Source organism: Macrotis lagotis, chromosome X (assembly GCF_037893015.1).
Source record: "Macrotis lagotis isolate mMagLag1 chromosome X, bilby.v1.9.chrom.fasta, whole genome shotgun sequence".
Classification (NCBI taxonomy): domain Eukaryota; kingdom Metazoa; phylum Chordata; class Mammalia; order Peramelemorphia; family Peramelidae; genus Macrotis; species Macrotis lagotis.
The window spans coordinates 549,646,498-549,653,325 of NC_133666.1; the positions used below are offsets into that span (position 1 = coordinate 549,646,498).

The 6,828-nt window shown below is 35.6% G+C and overlaps 1 pseudogene; it reads left to right on the forward strand.

Moving 5' to 3' along the window:
* The first annotated feature begins 643 nt into the window (after positions 1–643).
* On the forward strand, positions 644–1,259 carry LOC141502635 (large ribosomal subunit protein eL14 pseudogene; annotated as a pseudogene).
* The last annotated feature ends 5,569 nt before the right edge of the window (positions 1,260–6,828 follow it).

Here is a 6,828-nt window from a genome sequence, read left to right on the forward strand (position 1 = left end):
AATATATTAAAAAGTGCCTTCTGCTCCAGGACATTCATATATTTTTTCTTCCATATGCAGAACCCATTTATATTAGTTTGAACTTGTTTGGTGTGAATTGGGGAGAGTGGGGTGGGAAAGAGGAAGGGAGTAAGGGGAAGGGACAGGGAGGAACTGTAAGGAGAGGGGAAAGGGAAGCGATTTGAGACAGAGACTCAGGGTTTATTGATGTTACTTAGGCAATTGAATCTACATGAGGAAGAAAAAGGACATTAATAATAAGCAATCCCTGTAAGAGGAACAGAGCCAAGACTGCACAAACCATAGTAATGAGAAAAGGACATCACCAATCTACACCAATAATTAAAAGAAAAGGACCAATAGAATGGAGACATTGCATCCCAGAATACCAAAACCCCACTGGCTTCTAGATTCATTTTTTTTGACTGTGGAGACAAGTGGAGACTAATCTATTAGGAAAGGCCTTAATCCTGATGAGTGAGAGAGGGAGTAATGGAAGGGCTGACCACCAAACACTTCTGAAGACCAGGGTGGTGGGTTGTAGACAAAGTCTGATGTAATTTGCATCAATCATTTGCACACAGTCTCAGCAAGGCTCTTCAATTTAAAGAAAATGATAAAATACCCCAAATTCCACGTGTTAATGGTATTCAAGTGCTTTGTGGAAACTGGCCAGGTGGCCTACATTTCCTTTGGGCCTCAGGCAGGCAAGTTGGTAGCTTTTGTCAATGTTATTGATCAGAACAAGGCTTTGGTTGATGGCCCATGTAGTGATGTGAGGAGGCAGGCCATGCTGTTTCAATGTACATAACTTACAGACTTTATTCTCAAGTTCCTGCACAGTGCTAGGCAGAAGTAAAAAGTCCAGGCTGCTAGGGAGAAAGAAAAGATCAATAAAAAACAGAAAGCCATGCAATGGGCCAAGAAGACTGAAGCTAGAGAAAGAAAAGCTAAGATGACAGATTTTGACTGTTATAAAGTCCTGAAGGCCAAGAAAATGAGAAATCAAATTATAAAATATGAGGTGAAGATGCTTCAGAAGGCCTCCATCCAGAGGGCTCCCCTAAAAGCTGCCCAGAAGGCACTGGCCTCCAAGGTCTCTGCCAAGAAGATCTCAGCTAAGGAGGAAGAGGGACAGAAGGCAGTTCCAGGGCAGAAGGGGCAGAAGGGCCCCAAAGAACCTTGACCAGAAGGCCCCAGCCAAGAAGGGACCCACACAGAAAATAACTGCTCAGAAAGCTGCTTGGTCAAAAAAATAAAACTACCAGAAATCAAATAAAGGGTTTGCTACCAAAGGGGGGGGGGGGCAACTAGGTGGTGCAGCAGATACAGCTCCAGCCCTACAGAGTCAGGAGGACCTGAGTTCAAATCCAACCTCAGACACTTAATAATTGCCTAGCTGTGTGACCTTGGGCGAGTTACTTAACCCCATTGCCTTAAAATTTTTAAAAGTTTTTTTTTTTAAATGGGGTAACTGGCAAAACAGTCAAGGATTTGGAGAACAGATGATGAAACATACCTCCTCACTGATGGATCTGAGAATCATCAAAGTAAGAAATCAAATAAGCAAGCATTTATTAAACACCTACTGTTTGCATAGAATGCTATTCACCTTACCAAATACAATCATTGTATCAGAGATTTTTATTTAATTGTTTTTCTTTGTCACAAGGAAATTTTCACTTCGCAGGAATGGAGTGTGAAATAGTTTAAAGAGAAAAGGATGTAGGCTAGGACTGAACCTGTGATTTCATTAGTATAGGAAACTCTCATAGGAGGAAACTCCCTCTACTAATGCAAGTCAGCACCTTTCTACTTATTGTCTTAGAGAGTTGCCCACAGCACTGAAAGATTAAATGATTTGCCCAGGTTTACACAGCCAGTAGCTGTCAGAGACGGAATTTGAATCCAGATTTTCCTGACTCCAGCCATTATGCCACACTGAATCATGACAAAAGATATTGATAAAACAGATTCTTTTTAAAAAGAAAAACAGATTTTTGCAATTGTGAACAGTTTAGGATCTTTGAAAATTCTGCCCAATTTCCCAACTGTGATTCAACTTGTAATCCTCCTCCCACTGGACTCTAGATTTCTATCATTGTTCATCTTTAGCACCTGCCCAAATAGCCCCCTCTCCACCCACAACACATACATACACACACACACACACACACACACACACACACACACACACACACACCTGAATGTCATAGTCTGGAGACTATGTATGTCTCATCGTCTCTGCTTTCCCAGTGGGATGGTTAATCTCTTTTAAATAATTATAAAATTCACTGAGATGGCTTTATGGCATTTCATCACTTGATGCTGAAGAGTACAGTGTCATCTACAAATAGGTGCATCTGGATAACCTTGACATCTATAGGGAATCCTGTTTCTTCTCAGATTATAAGAAGGATATTTTTCATGTCACTGGTGAACTCTTTAGGTAAGCACATGACTCTCTGTTTTATGCTTCACTTGATGCTCATTGGGCCATTGAACAAAGTGATCTCTATGGTCTCATTTGTCATAGAATCTTATATTATTGTAATGTATAAATAGGAGTTACCTTATTTAAAGAGTCTTTTAAAATGTTTTTTTGTCTATAAAATCAAATGCCTTTAAAAAATCAATAGGCACAAACGAATCTTATTTTCTCTAAATATCTAAATCACTTGTAGAACAATAAAGTTAAATTGTCATAAAACTATTACATATCATATATATCTTAAATTATCATATATCATAAAATTATTATTAAAATAATTTACATTTGAATATTTTAAGTTTTATAAAGCAATATCCCAACAACAATCATAAGAAGTAGGTTAAGTAAGCTTTGCTTCAGAAAATCACATGTGAAAGTTTGTCTTTTACTTTGTTATGTTGTCATCAGGGATACCACCAAATTATAGAAATAATTTTTAAAATGAACATGTCTGGAATCATGGATTTAGATTTATAACTGACCTGAAAGGACATTAAGTCCCACCCCTTACTTAACAGATGAAGAAGCTGAGGCATACTACAGTTAAGCAGCCTGCCAATTATCACACAATATCTATGGTAAGATTCAAATTCAAATTTCCTTCATTGTAGTTCCAGTGCCCCAGTCACTATATCATGTTTTCTCCTACATGGCTGTTGCTTTCTCCTTCATTGCCCTTTATTTTTGACAAAAGTACCATTTGATATTTTCCTTTTATAGCAGCATCTCCAGTCTCACTCTCAACACCAGTTTGAACTTGTAGACTGAATCCTTAAAGGAAAGCTGGCTACATATTTCCTGAGTATATTCTAGGGGTAACTTTGAGAAGCTATGCTTTCTAATACTAGTGTATTCTCCAATATTAATCAACTAGTTAATATCAATTAGCTTTTACAAAAAGATATAGCAAGAAAAATAATTACAAAGTAAAGCCATACATATAGACATGCATACATGCATATACATATACATATACATATACATATACATATACATATACATATACATATACATATACATATACATGCATAAAACTTAGTTTTGACTCAGTCAACCAGAAGATTTTCATTACTATATATTGCTAACTCTGAGTCATCAAGGCTAAAACCTTTCTCTGAAGTCCCATCTCTTAGATCTGCCAAAGACAGAGAATATTGCCATGATCTGTATAACCCACCAGAGATGACAAATAAGATCTGGATCCTCCTTGGTCAGTTCTCCCATTATATTTTTCTATGGAATCATGCCCTGTTTTAGAGATCAGGAACTAATTTGAATTGTATTGACTCCCACATGGATTTCTTCTACTGTACATGTATTGGGTTAGATCCAGATGTTCTTCTCAACATTATCTTCTTAATTGCCATTGTCACTTTCTGTTCTAGTACACTGAACACAGAGATGGAAAAGCCCAAATACTAAGACTTCATCTTCATTACTGATAAGGCAAATTAATCCAGAAGACCAGGAGAAATCTTTGCTATATAGTAGGAAGAATGCTGCCTCTGGAATCTGAACAACTGGATTTTAAATCCCACCTCTGATATGTATTAACCTATCTTCCATTAGAAAAATTACCTAATCTCCCAAGGCATCAGGTTTTTTTCTAAAACATGAGGGAGTTTTAATTTTTGTTGTTATTCAGTTATGTCTGATTTTTAATATCTTAGTATTTAGTATTTTAGAATTTTAGTCACTTTTTGTGACCCCATTTGGGATTTTCTTAGCAAGAAATAGGCTATCAATACTACAACTTGGTCCATTTCTAAAGATGATTAGGGAAAAAGAAAAAGAACTTATATATTCTAAAATATTTATAGCATCTCTTTGTGGTAGCAAAAAACTGAAAATTGAAAGGATGCCCACCAATTGGGGAATGATGAAACAATTTGGAGTATTTGATCATGATGGAATTTTACCATGCTATAAGAAATGGTGAGCTCAATAATTTTAGAAAAGCATGGAAAGATTTGCATGAAATAATGAAAAAGAAAATGAACAGAACCAAGAAAACATTGTATAGAGTAACAACAATTTTTTTTAAGAATTACTTCAAAGGGGGGGGGGGGGCTAGGTGGCTCAGTGGATAAAGCACCGGCCAAAGCACCGGCCCTGGAGTCAGGAGTACCTGGGTTCAAATCCGGTCTCAGACACTTAATAATTACCTAGTTGTGTGGCCTTGGGCAAGCCACTTAACTCCATTTGCCTTGCAAAAACCTAAAATAATAAAATAAAGTAATTCAACTGTTTAAAAAAAAAGAATGACTTCAAGGGACAGTTAATGACCTGAGTTCAAATCCAGCCTCAGACACTTAATTACCTAGCTGTGTAAACCTTAAAATACTATACAAATATTGTTTTTATTTCCAAGATGGCAAGTCGTTTAACCCCCTTGCCTTGCAAATACAAAAAAAAAAAAAAGAATGACTTTGAGTAAATAACTTATTTTGACTATTACAAATTCCCTGGGGCAGCTAGGTGGTGCAGTGGATAGAGCACTGGCCCTGGAGTCAGGAGTACCTGAGTTCAAATCTGGCCTCAGACACTTAATAATTACCTAGCTGTGTGGCCTTGAGCAAGCCACTTAACCCCGTTGCCTTGCAAAAACATTAAAAATAAAAAAAAATAATTCCCAAATTAACTATAAAGGACATATGAGGAAAGATACTATCTGCATCCAGAAAAAAAATTGGAAAATAGAAGTGTCTATAGAAAAATTTTGTATATATATATATAATATGTATCTGTATACATACACACATACACATGCATGCATACATATATACACACACACACCCATACCTATTTGTGTCTAATGGTAGCCATCTGGGGGAAGGGGGAAGAAGAAAAAAAGAAATGTATATTACATTTTGTTATATATTTGAAAGAAATAGTTAATTGTGCATAAGAGATCTGCGGTTTCATATGCAATCATCTTTTTATGGTACTATGTTATGGAAATGCTTGTTTTATTCTATAAATCAAAAAATAAAATAAGAATTCATATTCAACTTTTCAGAGATGGCCACTTGTATGTTGTCATAGTGGAACTGCTTTCATCACATTTAGTGTCTTATTATTCTTTCTTCTAATTTTATATTTCCTTTGGCCTTTTTCTAATTAATTAATCATCTAACTACCCACAAGATAGCTAATTCTGAATGACATAATGATTGGTAAATCATTAAGTATTATCTAAATTTGATATGTGATCATTATAATTATTATCTTTCATCAGTCATTCTCTGTCAATTCAGTTTTATGCTATAACTGGGTATTTGACATACTCAAGAACCTTCTAGTTCTCCTCTTGAAAAAATATTCATGCACGTATGAAGGGGCAGCTAGGTTGTGCCTGGAGTCAGACCTCACATAATTACTATCTGTGTGACTCTGGGCAAGTCACTTGATCTTATTTGCTTCAGTTTTCTCATTTGTAAAATGAACTGGAAGAAGAAATGGCAAAAATCTCTGGCCAAGAAATGGTGAAGAAAACCCCAAAGAGATTCACAAAGAGTCAGACATGAAAACAACTGAACTAAAATTTCTGAATAATCCATATGTCTTTCTCCCATTTCATTTCTTGATCTCAAACTATAGTTTTTGCTATTATACTTTGTACCTTCCTTCTCACTGAAGTCAGGATATCAAGTAAATGAATTGGCTTAGAGGACCTAATCATTTTAACTTTTTTTCTGCAACAACTATTGTTCAATGAATTTATCTATTTCCTTTGGATATATAATAAAATCAAATCTGCTTCTTCCTCTACTCACTTGTCCAAGGAGAACCCATGAGCAATCCTTTCATTCTGCTGCAATTCCTTTATGTCATCTAATTTGATTTGTAAGAAACCATATCAAAATGTCAGTCAATATGGTTTGGTTTGCTTCTTTTAGTGGTATGAATACTCATTGGTCATTGGTCAAAAATCCTACATCAAAAAAGGAATAATCAAAATAATATTCATAGATAGTCTAATAATTATGGAATTCTTGTTACCTTCTACTTCATTTTTCAACATTTCCATAATCACTTCAGAAGCAGGTAGATATTGTACAGAGCTGAGTGGCATTTCCAATTTTTCTTTGTCTCATAGTTGCCATGGCCAAGCTATATATTGACCAACCCTTAGTTGATGACCCTCACTATAATTAGTTAGGTCATCAGATAGTCCATCATCAGAAACATCCTCAAAGCTTTTCCATCTTGGAAATAAAAATGATAGCTAGCATTTATATAGTATTTTAAGGTTTATAAAACAATTTACAGGTATTATCTCACTTGATCCCAACAATAACCAGTGAGATGGTACTATTTTATCTAAACTTTGCAGA